General features: G+C 38.0%; 3 pseudogenes; all 3 read left to right on the top strand.

The window, feature by feature from the left end:
• Window positions 1-529: 529 nt before the first annotated feature.
• Window positions 530-6,727, top strand: LOC129635504 (olfactory receptor 10AG1-like; annotated as a pseudogene).
• Window positions 6,728-18,085: 11,358 nt separating this feature from the next.
• LOC129635477 (olfactory receptor 5I1-like) lies at window positions 18,086-19,029 on the top strand (annotated as a pseudogene).
• Window positions 19,030-20,304: 1,275 nt separating this feature from the next.
• On the top strand, window positions 20,305-21,254 carry LOC129635503 (olfactory receptor 5W2-like; annotated as a pseudogene).
• Window positions 21,255-22,512: the final 1,258 nt, after the last annotated feature.

The following is a 22,512-nucleotide window of genomic DNA, read 5'->3' as shown; positions in this document are numbered from 1 at the left end:
TGTTGTTCCATGTCCAGTTCTAACTGTTGCTTCCTGACCTGCATATAGGTTTCTCAAGAGGCAGGTCAGGTGGTTTGGTATTCCCATCTCTTTCAGATGGCTTACAAATAGTTTAATTGTGCAACCAAATTACTTTCACATTGATAATGATTAAAAACAGAATTGAGAGGTGAGGAGCAAAACAGAGCAGCCAGAATAGGGAAATGACTGATAGAACCGAATACAAATTCATATTTTACATTTTTTATTGTTTAATTGAAGACACATACTTACATTATAAACATATGAGCTTTGATATAAAAAATATATGATAACCCATGATAGATAAAAGAGACTGAAGAGATTTATTTTCTTAAAAATATATTTAATATTAATGAAAAATATATTTCACTACACTTCCACAGGTCTTATAAGTAATAGGTTTTGTTTTTATAGGGAACTGGGAAAATAAGAGGACATAGCATCTTGTTTATACGTAAGGAAACAAAAGTCAAAAAGTGAAATAATGGTATTTCTGATTGGATCATTCCCACAGATGAGATATGAAGAGATGGAAGCAGAAGACAACGTATCCGCAGTGATACAACTTGTTCTCCTGGGGTTTTCTGACCTTCCAAACCTTCAAGGGCTATTATTTGGGGTGTTCTCCATCATTTACATCATTATCTTAACTGGAAATAGTCTCATAATAATACTAACTAGGCTTGACCCAACTCTGCAGAAACCCATGTATTTCTTCCTGGCAAACTTTTCCTCCTTGGAAATCTGTTCCGTGTCCGTCACTCTCCCTAGGATTCTGGTGAACCTTTGGACTCAGGACAGAAGCATTTCTGTGCTGGACTGTGCTGCCCAAACGTGCTTCTTCCTTATCCTCTGAGCCACTGAGTGCTTCCTCCTGGCGGTGATGGCCTGTGACTGCTGCGTGGCCATCTGTGGCCCTCTGCACTGTCCCCTGGTCATGACCCCAAAGGTGTGCCTCCAGCTGGCTGTGGGCTCCGGGTCAGTGGAATCCCAGTGCAGACAGGGCAAATGTGCCAGATCTTCTCTCTGCACTTCTGTCATTCGAACGAGATTAACCACTTCTGTGACATTCCCCCCATTCTGAAGCTGGCCTGCAGAGACACTTTTGCACATGTGCTCTCAGTTTGTGTAGCAGTTCTGCTGGTTGCTGCAGTGCCTTTTATATTAATACTTGCCTCTTACAGTAAAATCGTCTGCACTATTTTAAGGTTGCCAACAGCCAGAAGAGCCAAAGCCTTCTCCACGTATTCTTCTCACCTGTTGGTTGTGCTTTTATTCTTTGGCTCTGCTACCATTACCTACTTAAGGGCCAAATACAGATATTCTGCAGGAACTGACAGACTCCTCTCTCTGTTCTATACCGTAGTGACTCGGATGTTCAATCCCATGATAGACAGCCTTCAGAACAAGGATGTGATTGCAGCATTGAGAAAGTTGTTACTTAAAGTATGGATTGAAGGCAGGAGCAGATGGGATGACAGAAGACGGGATGGTTGGATGGCATAACCATCTCAATGGACATGAGTTTGAGCAGACTCTGGGAGTTGGTGATGGACAGGGAGGCCTGGCTTGCTGCAGTCCATGGGGTCACAAAGAATTGGACTCCACTGTGTGACTGAAAACATAAATATAGCGTGATGAGTATATTTATAAATGTTTTAGCTGTTTGTCACACAGTTATCAGAGAAAGATTTTAAATATCTATATTTTCCCCTTAAAAACTTAACTATTTCTAGCTTATAAGATACTTTTAGATACTTTAAAATAACCCACAGTTGACTGTGCTTAAATATTTTTTGGGCTTCCCTGGTGGCTCAGCTGGTAAAGAATCTGCCTGCAATGCAGGAAACCTGGGTTTGATCTCTGGGTTGGGAAGATCCCCTGGAGGGGAGAATGGCTACCCACTCCAGTATTCTTGCCTGGAGAATCCCCACAGACACAGGTGCCTGGTGGGATAATTAGTAAAATTGTCTTCAATATTTCATACCTAAATAATCCTGTATTGTGAATAACCAACAATGTTCATGACATACTTTATGAAAAAAACAAAATAGAATTCAAGCTCTTAAGACTTTTGGCTTAAATATACCTTAAAACATGCAAGATTCCTTACCTAAATCACAGCTTCTATTTTTCTACTTCTATTGTTGGCATTTTTTGGTTCAATTGCATGGAAACTGACCAGTAGCAGTTAAGTAATGACCATTTGAAGGAGGAATTGAACAAGTGAATGAACAAATGCATATTACCCTGCCCTATGTCAGACTCCTGGCAAAGTCTAAAACTTCAAAGAATCAATAAACACTAGGAGTATGTTTATTTAGCCCACTGTTCCCTCATGAGGAATTACTTCAATCATCATAGCAAAAGAAAATCTTTTGTGTACTGAGTACTTTTCCTAACTGCATGTTATAGAAGAATCTCCCTGTTTGTCTCAACACTTTTACTTTGTATATATTTCTATATACTATGCAACAATTTTGACCCCAAAATAATCTGCTTTGAATTATTTCATCACTGCCTTCCAAACTACCCCAATGCTAATTCATATTTTAAAAATAAAATATATGCATTTTTAATGTAAAGAAAATGTTAGTTCTTTTCAGAATGGCACAAAGTTTCCACAATTGCGTTTACATTAGTGTGCCTTGCCTAATCCTCCATAGTTTTAACCTTCTATAAGTGATATAATTTTTAAACCTTTGAACTGATATTCACAAGGAAAATGAGCATCTGTCAATAGAATCATTAACAGGTATCCTCCCAATTCCATTCAGATGGCACGGTGGTAAAGAATCTGCCTGCCAATGCAGGAGATGCAAGAGACACGAGTTCGATCCCTGGGTCAGGAAGATGCCCTGGAACAGGAAATGGCAATTCACTCCAGTCTACTTGCCTGTGAAATTCCATGAACAGAGGAGCCTGGTGGGCTACAGTCCAGGCGGTCTCAAATACGACTGAGCGACTGAGCGCGCGCGCGCGCGCACACACACACACACACACACACACACACACACACACTCAGCAACTCATTTAGAGATTACGTCTGCTGGCAGTGCTTTGGACAGTATGCTCTTTTGTTGTTTTAGTTATAATTGTCCACATGTGTTAAGGCAATGTTAGCTCCCGTGGTGAAGCTAGGCATAGTTCACGTCTCAGTCTATTTGCTTCCTTTAATATCTAGGCAGTACGAGGTTTAGTTATTTAGGCATTTTATTCATAGTGTCTATATGCACATATACCTTCTAATTAAATGTTTAGTATGTTTATATACTTTTATATATAGTCTGTAATGTAATCTAGGATGAGGATTATAATAGTGATGATAAAGATGATGATAGCAGTTTTGTTTCTGAAATTTAGGAAAGCAGGAATCACAACGTCGTGGGAATAGTGCTGTTCCCTAAATTCACCAAATGTCATGTGTAAAGCAAGTGATTCAACTATACATATACATGTACCTTTTCTGTTCCAAACTCTCTCCCCATTTACATTGTTACATAATATTGGGCAGCACTCCCTGTGCAGTAGGTAGGTCTTCATTCAACATCCATTTTAAGTATAGCAGTGTGTTCGTCATATCTTTTCTTTTTAAATTTCTGCATGTAAATGATACCGTGCGATATTTCTCTATGTCTGACTTCACTCAGTATGACAATCTCTAAGTCCATCCATGTTGCTGCAAATTACATCACTTCATTCTTTTTAGCAGCTGAATAATATCAGTTTTTAATACTTTTAATGTGTGTGTTATGACTGACATTTTGGGTGTTCCAAGGGACGTGTGCGTTTCTTTTCTGTGCATGCGTTCAACCCAACTTCATCCAGTTTCTGAACTTCTGTGGATGTAGATAGCTGTGAATATAGACACATTTCATAAGCATTTTGCAAGAATTTAATATATCCACAATGTCAATGGGAAGAATAGTAAGAAAGGCCCTGGAATGATCTCTTGATATTTCACAGAAAAGAATTGCATGCTTCTGTAAGTGTGGCTTTCATAATTATGATATTCCACAGCTAGGAATTTGATGATCTTAAAGCAGTTGTTAGACAAATCCCTTACATTTTAAATAATATTTCATTTTATAATCAATTTTGTTGTTGTATAATTCTGACATGTAAAAGCATTGTTAAAACTGCAGGCCTTGAACTTTTCTTATAACTTGGTTCATGACAAGTATGACCCCTTCATCATTACTTGAAATAGTAGCCCAAAGATAAAAATGATTTCAAGAGACGTTGTTAATAATACCTGTATCTGCACTGATCTGTACTTATTTTCAATCTATTTTTGTTTTGAATATTCATAGAGTCCTAATAAACTCCTACATCTAAAATTTTATCATTAAGATAAAGTCGGCAAAATGTTTTTGAAAGGTCTCTAAAGGAGGAGTCAGTTGTCCTAATTGTCTTCACAAATATAAAATGAAGGTGAAAGTTGCTCAGTTGTGTCTGACTCTTTGTGACCCCATGGACTCTACAGTCCATGGAATTCTACAGGCCAGAATACTGGAGTGGGTAATCTTGCCCTTCTCCAGAGGATCTTCCCAACCCAGGTATCGAACCCAGGTCTCCCTCATTTCAGGGAGATTCTTTACCAGCTGAGTCACAAGGGAAGCCCAAGAATATTGGAGTGGGTAGCCTATCCCTTCTCCCGCGAATCTTCCCAACCCAGGAATCAAACGAGGTCTCCTGCATTGCAGGCAGATTCTTTACCAAATGAGCTATCAGGGAAGCCCAAATAGAAAATACAAGCTAAAAGGGAAAATATTTGAAAGTCACACATTTCAAATAAGAAATATATAGAAAGATGATGCAAAGAAGTCTCAAAAGCAACAGGAAGAAAAGAAGCCATCTAACATCAGTGTACAAGACTTTTCTTTTTTCCTTCATTGGAGTATCACTGCTATTCAGTACTGTGCTAGTTTCTACTGTATAGTGAGGTGAGTTAGCTATATGTTTGCATACATCCCCTCCTTCCGACTCCTGACATCCCATCATCTAGGTCACCGCAGAGCACTGAGTTGAGCTCCCTGTGCTTTACAGTAGGCTCCCACTAGCTCTCTGGCCATCATCAAAAATCTACAAACAAGAAATGCTAGAGAAGGTATGGAGAAAAGGGAACCCTCTTGCACTGTTGGTGGGAACTTAAATTAATACAGCTACTGTGCAGACCAGTATGGAGGTTCCTTAAGAAACTAAAAAAGTAGAACTGCCATTGACTCAAGAATTCCACTACTGGGCATATACCCTGCTGCTGCTGCTAAGTCGCTTCAGTCGTGTCTGACTCTGTGCGACCCCGTAGACGGCAGCCTGCTAGGCTCCTCCGTCCCTGGGATTCTCCAGGCAAGAACACTAGAGTGGGTTGCCATTTCCTTCTCCAATGCATGAAAGTGAAAAGTGAAAGTGAAGTCGCTCAGTCGTGCCTGACTCAGCGACCCCATGGACTGCAGCCCACCAGGCTCCTCCGTCCATGGGATTTTCCAGGCAAGAGTACTGGAGTGGGGTGCCATTGCCTTCTCCAGGGCATATACCCTGAGAAAACCACAATTCGAAAGGACACATGGACCCCAATGTTCACTGCAGCACTATTTACAACAGCCAGGGCATGGAAGTAATCTAAATGTTCACTAAATATACACAACTCTTAAATAGATACTTTACTAAAGGAGATAAGCAGAAGTCAAATGATCACATAAAGGATAGTCACTGTCATTAGTCATTATAAAATGCAAATGAAAACAAAAATGAGATTATGCTAAACATGTATTTCAGTTGTTAGAGTTAAACAAATTGCAAAATGATATAATTCAAAATTGGTTTGTATATATATAACTTTTGAATAGCTTTCAATGCAGGGCATCAAATTTCTAAATTATCTCTTTAATTATTAATCTTTGTAAGAGTATAAATCTATTCCTACTCCGTATGCTGCTGCTGCTGCTAAGTTGCTTCAGTCGTGTCCAACTCTGTGTGACCCCATAGATGGCAGCCCACCGGGCTCCCCCGTCCCTGGGATTCTCCAGGCAAGCACACTGGAGTGGGTTGCCTTTGCCTTCTCCAATGCATGAAAGTGAAAAGTGAAAGTGAAGTCGCTCAGTCGTGTCCGACCCTCAGCTACCCCATGGACTGCAGCCTTCCAGGCTCCTCCGACCATAGGATTTTCCAGGCAAGAGTACTGGAGTGGGGTGCCATTGCCTTAGTTAAATCTAATATTCTTCTCTATTGCATTTTGTGAGTTGGTGTCTATGTGTGTTTGTAGGGTGTGCTACAGAAAATACAGTTCTATTACTTTATAATCACTGTACCAAGAGTTGCCACAATTAACTTAAGGGCATGCTTGGCTGGGAAGACAGTACAGTAACTTCTTGAAGCTTTAGTTTGTGACAACTGAGGGCAGTTGATAGAAATGGGAGTCTTGGCTGGACACACAGCAGCACAGCTAGAAATATTTCCATCCTCTCTTCCAGTTTAGCCTGATATTGTAACTAATGTTGATATGAGGGGTCATGCCTGGAAATTCAGTATTCTGTTTCCAGTTTGTACATCTGAAAAGGAGTGAGTGAGCATTCCTCTGTATCCCCCTGTAGTCTGGGAGGTGGTGAGGACTATCTGGCTCATGTGGACGTAGATATGGAAGATCTGTATTGAAGATGACACAGCTGCCCTGACAGTCCTGGATTTCTTACTGCAGAACACTTAATGTCAGAAAAACAAAATTCCCTGTAAGACAGTGTATATTTACATCTTCTTAGACCATCTTTATTTTATAAAAATAATATATCATCTTGAATTATTGTTTTACAATGCTTATATTTCTTAGTAATTACAAAAATCAGCAAGAGATATAGAGAATGTGGAGAACACGTGCTGTAGACAGGTTTGGTTTTGCTTGTTGCACCAAATTTCTTAAGTGGCAGGCAGAAAGGTTTAGCTCAATTAGAAAGTGACCTGGGGAAGAAGCTGATGCCAAGGGTAAGAATAATTCCTATTTAAAGAGCCCTATTTGTTATGAAGATAGAAGATATTTTAGAGGGCGGTTAAGCCTGGTATCAAATTCTTGGTATCACTAATTACCTAACTGCCAAAACACACACACACACACACACACACACACACACACACACACACCCCTTTCACAGTTTCTATCAGCTTTTAACTCAATAACTCAATTAATAAAGCTAAGCATCATATTTAACTTCAGTCTAAACAGGTGAGCATGCCTCATTTTAGTCCAATGTCGAATTTCGTTTTAAATGTATCTGTTTATATGTAACATCAGGCAAAAACCACTCATTTCAGAAAATTTAGCAAGGAGACTTTTGTTGTTATTGTTGTTTAATTTCAAAACCCTGATTCAGATAGTCTTTTTACTTTTCTGACCCACATCATTATATTATCAAATAAAAAATTACAAAAGTACTTTATAATATAGTGGGCTAGTATACCAAAGTTTACCAACTTCTGCATCACTATCATAATAATTTAAATGCTAACTTTTATTAAGTGATTGCTATGTGTTTGTATGTATTTAAGAAGCTTGCATGTATTAAATCTGGCAATATCTCATTAAAATTAACTGTATATAACTAAGGAATAAGATAGCAAATGAACTTTATTAAAAGGATTTTTCACCCTATTTACATCAAATCCAGTTTGTTAAAAATAACTTTTATGGTAACTGAATCTGACAATATGAAAGAGATTTTGGTATGTTTTCATTTTAATCTTTAGAAGATTCAAATAAGGAATTCAGTTCCGATGCTTTGTGACCCCATGGACTGCAGCAGAAAAGGAATTAGACTTCTGGAGTCACCAATTTTAGACTTCTATTTCCTATCTTCAATTTGATTTTACAAACTTGCTTTCAATAAGCATGTACATTTTAAATCCCATGGACGGAGGACCTGGTGGGCCGCAGTCCATGGGGTCGCTAAGAGTCGGACAAGACTCAGCGACTTCACTTTCACTTTTCACTTTCATGCATTGGAGAAGGAAATGGCAACCCACTCCAGTATTCTTGCCTGGAGAATCCCAGGGATGGGGGAGCCTGGTGGCTGCCGTCTGTGGGGTTGCACAGAGTCGGACACGACTGAAGCGACTTAGCAGCAGCAGCAGCAGCAGAGTACATGCTTATTATCATCCTCACATAGTGGAAAGACTGGAAAAGCAAACATGACTTATTTGGATAAAAACAAAAGTGGCTGCATAACCTGAACAAGTTAGTGGCTCTTCTTTCGAGTGTAGTAGTCATGCTATCTAAAGGTTTCCGGAAGTTGGAAACCAGCAGCGACATTGCAAGATTTGAGAAGAAAAATTTTGATGAGATTGAGTTTATAAAATAAGTGTAACTTGGGTAGGATTTGAATAGCTTTAATATTTCTTACTTTAAATATGATTTTACATTGGTAATTCCACTTAAGATTCATAAAATCTTGGTCTATTTGACAAAGAAAAGCAAAGTTAAGAATAAAAAAATATTTCAGTACATTAAGAACACTGTATTTTTGATTGCAAGTTCTGTATTTTTACTTCTTCTGGCTATTTTTTGAACCTGAGTTTCAGTATAATTTTCAAATGGACTACCCTGTGTGAAAAAATGAAAGTGTTAGTAGCTCAGGGATGTATGACTCTTTGTGACCCCATAGACTGTAACCCACCAGGCTCCTCTGTTCATGGAACTCTCCAGGCAAGAATACTGGACTGGGTAGCCTTTCCCTTCTCCACGGGATCTTCTTGACCTAGGGATATTCAAATGTACTATCCTACTTGAACAGAAAGGAATAATTTAGACAGAAGTCCAAAAAATTAGAGAAGACCTTATATAAAAAGAAGATACAATAAAAGAAAACAAAAAAAACTGACGGTAGTTTCTGAAGGCAGAGGTTAACTCATCAAATGTAGGGTATGATGCGTAATGGACTGAAAAGATTGATAGCTCATTCAACAAGCAATTTTAATCTGTATCCAAGTATTACACTCTAATTTAAATTAAATAGGTGAATAAACATGGATAAAGGTGTCAGGATAAGGTAATGAAAAAAATAGGCACTGTTTCACAGTCTTATACACATAAAATCATATCTTAATAATGTCACCTATCAGACCCCTGTTTCTGATCATTTTAAAGACTCAGTCAAAGCATTTTTATATTTTTTAAAATCACATTTTCATTGGGAAAATTCTATAATAATAAGTTTAAATACCTTCTGATCCTTAATATATATTATATGTAAAATATAAATATATATAAGTAGCCTGAAATACTGTAGCTGGTAAAATAGATTCATGTTCAGCTTTCCTTTTCCTAGGGAAAAGACATTCCCCAGGGTGCTCAAGTGTTGGATGGACTGTTCCTTCTGCCCCATATGTGTGTCTACACTTCTGTAGCTGAAATGTTGACCCTCGTCCTCACTTAAAACTGTTAGAATATGGATATAGGCGTGTCTCTTCTTTGCAGTGGCTTCATCTCTGTGAACTTTCAAATTAGTTAACACATACCATGGAAGTTATGTATGATATACTGAAAACAATGATGTAATTTGCAACTGCTACAAGAGTGGGTGAAAAGAATATAATTTCTAGACACACACACCCTCTACACTTGAACTGTACTGGTCTAAAAAGACTGATGATTCTTTCAACAAGCAATTTTAATCAGTATCCAAGTACTACAGTCTACACTGAATTAAATAAGTAAATAAAACAGGAGGGTACAGGAGGTTGTTCTGAATTTTGGGTAGAAATCCTCGCTTACATCTTGGGGTCTATTGTAAAGAAACAATCAAGTTGACTCATTTTAATTTATTCAATAAATTAAGAAATTGCTTTTGTGAGAAAATATACTATATACTCCATAGAAAGATGTATGACTATCACAAGAAGCTCAAAATCTAGCTATAGCAAAGGACAAGTACTTAATGAAGACGGGCAACCTCAGCTCAACATATTCACATTCACATAAACAAACATACACAAAACAAAAAAAACCCCACAAGAATGAATGAATTAAATGGGGCCAGCAGAACAACAGCAATTATCAAGGATGTGAGTAATTTAGGAAGATCGCGGAGGTGAATTGTGGCTGATGTTTCTTTCATGCAGTAAGTATGTGAGGGGTGAGCATTCTAGTTAGAACTCCTAGCTGAAACCTAAGTGCTAGATGTACCTACTTCTTATCTCTTGGGTGTTCCTGGACAGAAAGATCAGCTTAATTACTCTTTTGTCCAAGTTGGAAAATCTGAATAAAAATTATGACTACTGGGACTTCCCTGGTGGTCCAGTGGTTAAGACTCCCTGATTCCACTGCAAGGGTCCAGATTTGATCCCTAGCCTGGGAACTAGGATCCCACATGCCTTGTGGCCAAACTGAAATAAATAAATGAATAAAAACAGAAATTATATATTAAAAAAATGACTGTTGCTTTTATAGACATTACATTGAAATACACACTTTTAAAAAATAAATAGTATCCCATAATACCCAATGGTCAGCTCACTGATTTGGTTTTATAGTAAAAGGGCTAAATATGCATAACATCAAAGACAAACACGATTTGGAAATACCACTGAAAGATCATTATTTTAAAATTAACTATCTTTATCCCCAAAACAATTTTAAGTGGCTTACAAAATATTTACAGGAACAATAAAATTAATTTTGAATTGATAATAATGGAAAACAGAATAGAGAGGTGAAAATAGCCCCCAATCCCTCCCAGCATCAGAGTCTTTTCCAATGAGTCAACTCTTCATATGAGGTGGCCAAAGTACTGGAGTTTCAGCCTCAGCATCAGTCCTTCCAATGAACACCCAGGACTAGTCTCCTTTAGGATGGACTGGTTGGATCTCCTTGCAGTCCAAGGGACTCGCAAGAGTCTTCTTCAACACTACAGTTCAAAAGCATCAATTCTTCAGTGTTCAGCTTGCTTCATAGTCCAACTCTCATCCATACATGACCACTGGAAAAACCATAGCCTTGACTAGGCAATAGCAATGAAGTTACTGACTTCATTCCATTAGCAAGTGTCAAGTCTTCTGCAGCCAGATTTAGCTAATATATTCTGTTCAGTGCCTACTTCAACAGCCTTTCAGAGGAAGTTTGCTTTCACCTCTAAAGGGACACAAGACACTTTACTTGACTACTCATAGGGTAGCTCGGCCATCTCATACAATTTTTTCAAGATATTAACTGCATTTAACTCCTTCTGGAAATATGGATATGACACTGTGTATAAAGGGATTCAGGCTTCCCCAGTGGCTCAGCAGTAAAGAGTCTGCCTGCTGAGCTGCAGGAGATGCAGGTTCAGTCCCTGGGCCAGGAAGATCCCCTGGGGGAGAGTATGGCAATCCACTCCAGTGTTCTTTCCTAGAGAGTCCCATAGACAGAGTAGTCTGGTGAGCTGCAGTCCAGAGGGTCACAAAGAGTCAGACACGACTGAAGCAACTTAGGACTCATGCACATAAAGGGACTCATTTGGCAGATTCATTTAGGACCATGGGAGGAGGTCATCTGGAGAAGGTGACATCTGGTTGACTGGCACACTGGACCTGTGTGCACCTCACCCTCTCCCTTGTCTTTAGAATGTGCATTCTGTCCATCATTCCTTCAGCGAGAGAGATTTCCAAAGACCACACAAGCAGTCTTGAGAGAGCAACTTGCTGTTGAGACCATCTGGACAGTATACATGCTTGAAGCTGGTCAAGACCTCTATATAAATATTTGAAATTCTGACGGGTGGGTATTGAGATCTACTTGTCTCACAGCCTCCCATGAAAAGCCCTATATGTGTGACTATAAGAAATAGTTTGATGCTTATTCTGGAACATGAGTTCAACTTTAATTCAATTGTATTTTACTGACCTGCCTTAAAGTTAATTCAACTTATTGGGATATCAGGGCTTTCCCAGTGCTTCAATGATAAAGAATCCACCTACAGTGCAGGAGACCCAAGTTTGATCACTGGGTCAGCAAGATCCCCTGGAGGAGGAAATGGCAACCCACTTGGGTATTCTTGCCTAGAGAATTCCATGAGAAGAGGAGCTTGGTGGGTTACAGTCCATGGGGTTGCAAAGAGTCAGACATGACTTAGAGACTAAACAACAACAAGAATATCTGGGTGTTGACACCAAGAATGAGAAGAATCAGGACTTTTTGTTTGATGATGGTTTACTGGAACCTGAGAGTCACAGTTTCCTGCACAGAGAGGAGTGTTATCAATTTACCAGGGAATGAGAGAATTTCTTAGAAGAAAATTTAAATTTCTGAAGAAACATATATATACAGTGAGAAACAGAGTACTAACATAATTGGAAATCTCAATTACACAAAAATCTTTAAGAACACTGAAAGTTTATTTTTCAGGACTGACTCAGAGGCATAGTGACTAGATTAGATAGTTGTCTCTGGTGCCATCTATTGTCTGAAAGATGTAAGAATTCTAGGATCCACAGTATATGGGAAGCACTTTTATTTTTTTTTTTTTTTTATTTTTTTTTTTTTTTATTTTTATTTTTTTTAATTTTATTTTATTTTTAAACTTTACATAACTGTATTAGATTTGCCAAATATCAAAATGAATCCGCCACAGGTATACATGTGGAAGCACTTTTAAAGTTCATTCCTCTCAAGCAGTGCCAATGTGAAAGAGCATTTGCTAGGAAAGTCTACTTTCTTAAGGCTGGTTCATGGTGAGCATTTAAGTATTTGAGTGGAAGTAGCATATATTTTCTTGATGACCTCCTTTACCACATTAGTTGCCAAGTTCCAAACCAAAGATCCTTAATACAAACCCTTTTGACCTTGTCATTTTTCATCCAATTCTTTGCTTTTAAAAATTCAATGTATCAATAAATCCATTCAATAAGTTGCTAATTTAGATGTATTTTTCAATTCTATTTTATTTTCTAAGGTTTCCAATCATTTGAGGAATGCCTCCCAACTTTTGTCATTTTCAATTTTTTTTTGGATAATTTTCTTTAGGATGTTTTTAGAATTATTTTTAAATTCTTACTTGCCAACTCCAATTTTGGTTCAATGTGTATTTGCTTTTGGCATTTTCCCTCTTGTATGGGCATAAAATCTTTCCTGTTTTCATGCTTAGTAATTTGTTTATTACATGCCATACAGACTACAAAGATGTTCTACAGGATTTCTCAAATCAATGAAGCTTCAGTTATTTTTCTGATGCAATTAAGAGTGATAAGCTCCATTCAATAGAAAACAGATTCCTTTGGTTTTGGCAACATGCACTGTATCTCCAGTTCACCCCTCTTACTAGGGCATAGTGATCTAGGACTTTCACATAAATACTTGAGCTTTCTTAGTCTCTTCAGCACGAAAGTAATATAGAATTGTCTATTCTTGTATTTCAGAGGTTTTGACATATCTTTAACCCCTCACTCCAAGCAATTTAAAATTTGGCAAATGCTGTGAAGGGAAGACAGCTCTGTGTTTGTAGCCATGCAAATTTCCCAGTTTGAGTACTCTGCTGCTGCTGCTGCTAATTCACTTCAGTCGTGTCCGACTCTGTGCGACCCCATAGACGGCAGCCCACCAGGCTCCCCCGTCCCTGGGATTCTCCAGGCAAGAACACTGGAGTGGTTGCATTTCCTTCTCCAATGCATGAAAGTGAAAAGTGAAAGTGATGTCGCTCAGTCGTGTCTGACTCTTAGCGACCCCGTGGACTTCAGCCTACCAGGCTCCTCCATCCATGGGATTTTCCAGGCAAGATTTCTGGAGTGGGGTGCCATCGCCTTCTCCAAGGGTACTCTAGTACTGTGTAATCACCAAAAGCTCTGAAAGTTTTTCTGAGAGCAGCTGAAATATCATTGTTTTAGTGAAACCGTCATACAAAACGCACATAAGAACAATCAAGTTGATGATGAAAAACTGTATTTATTTAGTAACTGGGATGGTTTTGCCTCCCTTTGGTGTGCTCAGGCATACGACTCTTATTTAAAAGTCCTTCTGGGACTTCCCTGGTGGTCCAGTGGTTAAGAGTCCACCTGCCACTACAGAGGACATGGGTTCAATCCCTGGTCCAGGAAGATAACCACAAGCCACATTCCATCTAAGCTGTGCACCACAACTGCTGAACCTGTGATATTAGAGCCCGTGGTCTAGAGCCTATGGTCTGCAACAGAAAGTAGCCCTACTCTCTGCAACTAGAGAAAGCCCATGCACAGCAAGGAAGATCCTGCACAGCCAAAAATAAATAGATAGGTAGATAGATAATTTTTTAAAAATAAAGTCCTTTCGTCTTCTCAGAAGGCACCTGCGATAACAGGTTCTATAGCACCCCCTGTGGGTCTCACCCTTCAGTGCAACAAAAAATATTACATTTCAGTGCTAAGGGCATCAAGTAACATTTTTAGGAACTTCCATGTGGTTTTTGAAATACTTTAAATGAGAGCTACATTTTAAAATATATGAACTATTTAAAAGAACCTCTACAGTATTAGAGTGTAGGACTCTAGTGGGATTTCAAGTGTCAGAAAAAAACAACCACAATATTACTGAGAGTAAAAATTGCCTCTTCAAACTAATGCAAACAGAATTGCTATTATAATTATGAAGCTGTTTCAAAATAATAATTCACAATAACCTACTAATTATTCCCTAGGAATCTCTTGGAAATGAACATGTTTGGAACCTTCAGTTAGTAGGTCCCTAATGACTTGAGAATGTATATAAAAGTCCTTGGTTCTATTGGTGAAATTATTCATCTAGGTAATAGGAAAATGTCTCCTTCTTTGGTAAGTAGCTTCTGTGTTTACCAGATTGGCTTTATTGATGCAAAAATAGACTTTTATGGATCTGAGGCCTCTTACGTGTGTTAAAATAGTTACAAAGTCATATGTATGAGCATATTACCCACAAATAAATTTACCCGTGTCATTCTTCTATAGCTTCTACAGGGATCCGAGACACTTACCTTGTTTAAATAATTTTTTTTTGTTAACAGAAATAAACTGAAACATGATTGGCTAGCATGTAGCCAACTGAAACATGATAGTTTCATTTAATTTATTTTCTATTCTAACATTGTTTTGCTATACATTTATGAAAAATTTAGCAAATCACTTCAGTTTTATTGAATCTTTTTGGTCATTCCCATTGAAAGCAAGAATCCAAGATTCACTCTCATCTCTGACTTTTCCCCTCGTGCTTCTCTTCTCACTCATGTTTCTCTACATGGGTGGTGGTGGTGGTGGTGGTAGAGGTGATTTAGTTACTAAGCCGTGTTCAACTCTTCATGGACTGTGGCCCCGCCCTGCTCCTCTGTCCATTGGATTTCCCAGGTAAGAATACTAGAATGGGTTGCCATTTCTTTCACCAGGGAAATCTTCCTGACCAGGGATCAAACCCAGGTCTCCTGCATTGTAGGCAGATTCTTTAAGGGCTGAACCACCAGGGAAACCCTTCTTAGTCTATTGGAAGGGATGCTTGCTGTGAGTCCCCAAGAGCAATGGACTGTGTTTTCAGGAAATAACTGAGTCATTCTGCGCTGCCTTCAGCAAGTCTGCACCACAGCCTGTCTCATGGAGGCTGCACTGTTAATTCTCTAACCACCTTCATGGTTGTCCTCATGAACTTTGACTTCACACATATCTGAATTTGAATTATACCTGTCAACTACTTGCGGAGTGACTCGGAACATTAAGCTTCAATGTCCCCGTGCAACATACGGAATCAATAATGAGAATCTAGCTTACACAGCCAATCTGTCTTGAAGTTTTGGAGGCAGGAGCCTGGGCTCCAATCGTATTTTCATCACGTCTTAGGTCTCCGCTCTCTGTGCTTTAGCTCCCTCAACTGTGAGAGAAAGACGGCAGTGACAGCAACTGCATGAAACTTTGTGCGTGTACTTCTGTGCGACAAGTAAATAAATTATATGTAAAGTGTTTAGAATATTGCATTCACATCACAATCATTATATAAATGATAACTATTATTTTTAAAATCTAGTGACATAGTTCTAATTATTAGCTAAGGATAAGCGAGAGCAGTGGGTTGTTTCTGTCGTTGTTTAGTCATTAAGCCGTGTCTGACTCTTTGTGACCCCACGGGCTGTAGCCCATCAGGCCTCTCTGTCCATGAGATTCTCCAGGCAAGGATACTGGAGTGGGTTCCCATTTCCTTCTCTAGAAGGTCTTCCCAGATCAGGGATTGAACCCACATCTCCTGCTTTGGCAAATGGATTCTTTCTTTACTGCTGAGTAGAGACCAGTGGAGTAATTGAAACTAATCTTCACTCTTTACCTATTATGTGCCAGTCTATCTAAAGTGAGACAGCAAAAAAGTATAGATAGATAGTTTTCCTAATTTAACCTGGCAGAGAAACCATGTGAAATACTATTGTCATTATTATAGTAAAATTTTAAATATATATAATGTTATATGTAATAATATACATATAGTATATGTATTAAGTATAGCAGATTCTCTCTCTCTCTCTCTCTCTCTCTCTCTCTCTCTATATATATATATATATATATATATATATATATATATATATATTATACACACACACACATAATTTTGCAAGGTCATACAGTCCAGGTGGCTAATATGAGATTCTAACCAAATGCTTATTAACTCTAAATTTAGGTCTTATCATTTCTGAACACTCTGATTACCTTGAAAACAGGCAAAGTAAGAATAAATTAACTACTATTTTAACAAGGTACTCATCTCATGCATACTCTTTGAGGTAATAACATAAGACAGCATCCTAACCCTTCTAATTCTCTTAGACTTTTCTGTGCCTATGGTATAGCATACTTTTAGTGATTAGATGATGTTACAACAATGAAGTTCTTAGCCCTGTACCTGTCTCAATAAGTTTATATAAGTGAGAGAATGACGCCAACCATTTGTTCTAGCCAACTGTGGCACTAGTAGCAAAGCTCATTGGAGGTTTCACTTGCTTGTTTTATAGATTTCCAAGTCATCTTTCAAGGTTACAATAAAAAGTCTTATACTTCAAAGTCATGTTCAAATTCTCCTTGCTTCCAGAAAACCTCTGAGATTACAGAAACAGAAATTGACAAAATTCTTAGACTCAATTAACCTGAATTATATTAGGATAAAAATTAAACACAGCTATTTTTGTTTGCTCACATATATAATTAGTGAGGAGGCTATATAGAGTGATTTTTAAAGATGAGACGTTAACTTAATACTAATTTTTTGCCCACTTTACTCAGTCATCTAATATTTATGCTGTGCTTACTAGAAGCCAAGAATGATAAAGAATGCCAAAGAGAAAAGCAGTTAATCACTTTAATCTCCTTGACTTAGTATCTTGACAGGATTTAAGGAATTTCCTTAAACTCATCCCTGTCTAAAACATGCTCTCAGCTGATGATTACTGACATTTGCTTTCATTTCACTAATATTATTTCTTTTAATGGCTGAAGTATATCTCATTGCATCAACCTAATTACAGTCAAGAGTGCAACACACTTCTATCTATTAAATACTGGACAGAAGGAGTACATTGTTCTAGAATTATCATTGCAAGATGTACTCAAGTTAACATACTTTTAATAACAGATATATTTTTCCTTTTATCATCATTTCATTTATTACTTCATTATTCATTTAATCCTCTGTACTAGCTATAGGTCTATACTTGAGAATTAAAAAAAGTAAGAAATATGAGATGTTATCTGCACATGTCTGTCCAGTGGAAGAACTAGCTATTACTCAAACAAATAAAATAAAACTATCAACCATGAGATAAAGCTAGTAAATTCTGAAATATGTTTCTCATAATTTATATTTGGAAGGAGATTGAAATGGAAACCCATTCCAGTATTCTTGCCTGGAGAATCCCATGGACAAAGGAGTCTGGCGGGCTACAGTTCACGGGGTTGCAAAGAGTCGGACATGACTGAGAGACTTCACTTTCACTTTGGTCTGGGACTCTTGACTTGATTGCTTGTTTTTTTGTTGAAACAATAAAATAACCTTATAACTATATCTAATCTTTTTCTCTATCAATATAGCATCTTAGGATGTTAGAATTCTCATAAGAAGAAAACAGCACAGAATATGGACTTTTTAGATGGAACCTATACCTTAGTAACAGAATTTATTGTTAGGGTTTCCAACTCGTCCTGAACTGCAGATTGTCCTGTTTCTCCTGTTTCTGACTTTGTACTCTATGATTTTAATGGGGAACATTGGATTGATGATGTTAATCAAGGTTGATCCGCACCTTCAAACCCCCACGTATTTTTTCCTTAGTAACCTATCCTTTGTAGACCTTTGCTATTCTTCAGTCATCATTACCAATATGCTTGTCAACCTCCTCTCTCAGAACAAGTCCATTTCCTATCACAGCTGTGCCCTGCAGTTCTATTTCTTCTGTACTTTCGCAGATACCGAATCCTTTAATCTTGGTTGCCATGGCGTATGACCACTATGTCGCCATCTGTAACCCTTTACTGTACACGGCTGTGATGTCTCGGGGCATTTGCATATGGTTGATCGTCTTGTCTTACACTGGAGGCAATATGAGTTCCCTGGTGCACACATCCTTTGCGTTTACTCTGAAATACCGTGATAAAAATGTCATTAGTCATTTTTTCTGTGACCTCCCTCCCTTGCTTAAGTTATCGTGCACAGACACATCACTTAATGAGTGGCTTCTCTCCACGTATGGCAGCTCAGTGGAAATTATCTGCTTCATCGTCATCATCATCTCCTACTTTTACATTCTCCTCTCAGTCTTAAAGATCCATTCTTCCAGTGGGAGGAAGAAGACCTTCTCTATGCGTGCTTCTCACCTGACATCCATGGCCATCATCCAGGGAACTCTGCTCTTCATTTACTCACGACCTGGCTACCTGTATTCTCCCAACACTGATAAAATCATCTCAGTGTTCTACACCATAATCATCCCAGTGCTGAATCCCTTGATTTATAGTTTCAGGAACAAATATGTAAAAGACGCTGCTAAAAGGGTCTTAAAACCAAAGCTAAATCCCTCCTGAGATTCATCTAAATCCCTGATTACAAACCCCAGCTGTGTGTATGCTCAGTCGTGTCCAGCTCTTTGTGACCCCATGGACTATAGCCCGCCAGGTGCTTTTGTCCTTGGAATTATCCAGACAAGAATACTGGAGTGGGTAGCTATTTCCTTCTCTAAGAGCTCATTACCAACCCAGGGATCAAACCCAGGTCTCCCTCATTGCAGGCAGATTCTTTACCAGCTGAGCTACGAGGGAAGCCTACAGCATTTATTATCACTCATCTCATTTCCATTTTATAAAGAAAAAGTCTTTTTTATATTTCACTGGAGTGGGTAGCTGTTCTTTTCTCCAGGGGATCTTCCCAACCCAGGGATTGAACCCAGGTCTCCCACATTGCAGGTAGATTCTCTACCATCTGAGCCACCAGGGAAGTGCAAGAATATTGGAGTGGGTAGCCTATCCATTCTCCAGGGATCTTTCTGGCACAGGAATCGAACCAGGGTCTCCTGTATTGCAGGCTGATTCTTCACCAGCTGAGCTACAGGGTAGCTCAAGAGATAAAAATATATGTGTTAAATAAGTTTGTAGAAATGTTTCCCTTCAATGAGTAAAGAGACTCTTTCTTTGGCACCAGATTATTCCCACAAAAAGGTAATTAATATTATGACAAAACAAAAATACACATCTAGAGAACTGCTCATTAATACTTGCTTAATGTCTCACCAAATACTGAACATAACATAAACCCAAACCAGAAACATAATTATTGTATTATGATCAATCCATGATATGCTGATTATTTCTGGAACTGATACAGATACTCTTAAAACAATCATGGTTTTGAGAAATATTAGAATTGTTATCTTGGTTTGTATCCACATGAATATTCACAGAAAATGTTTAGTCCTGAAGCTTACAGCCAGATATCTCTAACATTAGAGTCTCACCCACATTATTTTGAAGAGGAGAAGACAGGTAAATTTGTCAAATGTATTCTTTGAAGTAAAGAAAGGAAGGCTCAGAGACAAGCTTGTAGAAAGTAACATGCCTCACAAATTACATTTAGATTTGGCTCAGTTTCCCAACGTTCTATACCAGGTACTTGTTTTATTGAGTAATAACAGTTATGCCTTTTTCAAGAGTGTGTGCATGAATGTATAATTTTCTGAATATGAAGACAATTGCAGATAGAATTGTGTTCTATCTTATGATATACTGCAGATGTGCAGAAGTGTTATACATCCATGTGTCCTTTTCTTGATCATTTTCTGAAAGCTTAGACAAGAACAAAAAAAAATGGGTGGAGGGAATTGCTCCTCCTTGACTGGATTCATTTTCTTGGGAATTACTGATAACACCGAGGACAAAGCGACCATACTTACCATGGTTCTAATTGTTTATCTCATTGGCCATTTGGCAAATCTTGGGATGATATTCCTGATTAAGATGGATCCCCAGCTGCACACATCCATGTACTTTTTCCCCGGCCACCTCTCCTTCTGTGTCCTCTGCTATTCCACTGCAATTCACCCCAAGATGATCATGGACCTATTTGCCAAGAACAAATCAATCCCCTTCTATGGCTGTGCTCTGCAATTCTTCGTCTTCCATATCTTTGCAGATTCTGAGTGTCTCCTGCTGGCAGTGATGGCTATGACCAGTACAAGGCCGTCAGCAGCCCCTTGCTCTATGTGGTCAGCATGTCCAGCTGGATGTGCTCCCTGCTCATGGCTGGGGTTTATCTGGTGGGAATGGCAGATACTCCGATACACACGGCATTAGCATTCCACTTATGTTTCTGTGGGTCAAATGAGATTAACCATTTCTTCTGTGATTTACCTCCACTTTTCCTCCTCTCCCGCTCTGATATACAGGTAAATGAATTGGCGTTATTCACTATTTTTGGTTTTATTGAACTGAGTACCATTTCAGGAGTCCTTTTCTCTTATTATATCATCCTATCAATCTTGAAGATCCACTCTTCTGAGGGGAAGTTCAAAGCTTTCTCTACCCTCACCTCTCTTTTAAATGTTGTGACAATTTTCTAGGGAACTGTACTTTTCTTGTATTTCAGGCCAAATACTTCCTACTCTCCACATCAAGACAAAATTACATAATTGTTCTACACCCTTATGATTCCCATGTTAAATCCTCTGTTATATAGCCTACAGAACAAAGATGTGAAACAGGCCCTGAAAAACTGGAAAATGAAAGGTGGTTTTAAAGGGTGTACTATAAATATATAGACACACATACATATGTCTGTTGTTTTTGTAAAATTGTATTCATGATCCAAGGGAAATGACATTGTTTCAAATACTTTAAAGGAGTGAATAACTATTTTTAATAAAGTGTAATCTTTAAAAATACTACCGTTCCAAAACACAGCTTTCATTATGTATAACAACTAATATATAGCACTTCCTTTTTGCCAAATACTTCCAGAATCTTGCAATTTTGTCAAATATTATGATTAATTCTTTCATTCAAATATTATTTCAATTACACTAAGATTTATTGTATATTTACTGAGAGAACTTTGAGCATTTAGGTCCTTTATATTCTATGATACACACTGCATTTTCTATATTAATAACTATAAGTTAGAGCTAATAGCAAGCATTAATTAACTACACAGTCAGGTAATTCCTAAGAAGCCTCAAAATCACTCTAAAATAAAAATTGAGGACTATGAATCCAGCGGAGGCAAGACTATCAAAAGAGAAAAGGCAGTCTCTTAAATAAGTGGTGCTGGGAAAATTGTACAGCCCATGTAAATGAATGAAATTAGAATATTCTCTAACACTGTATACAAAAATAAGTTCAAATGGATTAAAGATATAAATATAAGATGAGGTATTACAAAACTCTTAGAGGAAAACATAGGCATAACAGTCTTTGACATTCATCACAGCAATATATTTTTTTTGTATCCACCTCCTAAGGCAACAGAAATAAAAACAAAAATAAACCAATGGACTTGATTAAACTAAAACAACAACAAAAACTTCTGCACAGCAAAGGATACCATAAACACAATGAAAGGACAACCCATAGAATGGGAGACAATATTTGTAAACAATGTGAGCAACTAGGGATTAATTCCAAAATTTACAAAGAGCTAATGCAGCTCAGTATACAAAAAAAAAAAAAAAAAAAAAAAAAAAAAAAAATCCAAACAAAAACATGCACAGAAGATCTGAATAGACATTTCTCCAAACAAAACATTCAGGTGGTCAAGAGACACATGAAAAGATTATCAACACGTGAATCATTAAAGAAATGCTAATTAAAACCACAAAGAGATATTATCTCACACTGGTTAAAACGGCCATAATCAAAAAGCCTACAAACAATAAATGCTGGGGAGGGTGTCACTTCATTTCAGTTCAGTCACTCAGTTGTGTCCAACTCTTTGTGACCCCATGGACTGCAGCACGCCCGGCCTCCGTGTCCATCACCAACTCCCGGAGCTTACTCAAACTCATGTCCATTGAGTCAGTG

This window comes from Bubalus kerabau, chromosome 20, assembly GCF_029407905.1.
Source record: "Bubalus kerabau isolate K-KA32 ecotype Philippines breed swamp buffalo chromosome 20, PCC_UOA_SB_1v2, whole genome shotgun sequence".
Classification (NCBI taxonomy): Eukaryota; Metazoa; Chordata; class Mammalia; order Artiodactyla; family Bovidae; genus Bubalus; species Bubalus kerabau.
Note: the sequence above shows the minus strand (reverse complement) of the source record. Positions and strands in the feature narration are given on the sequence as shown.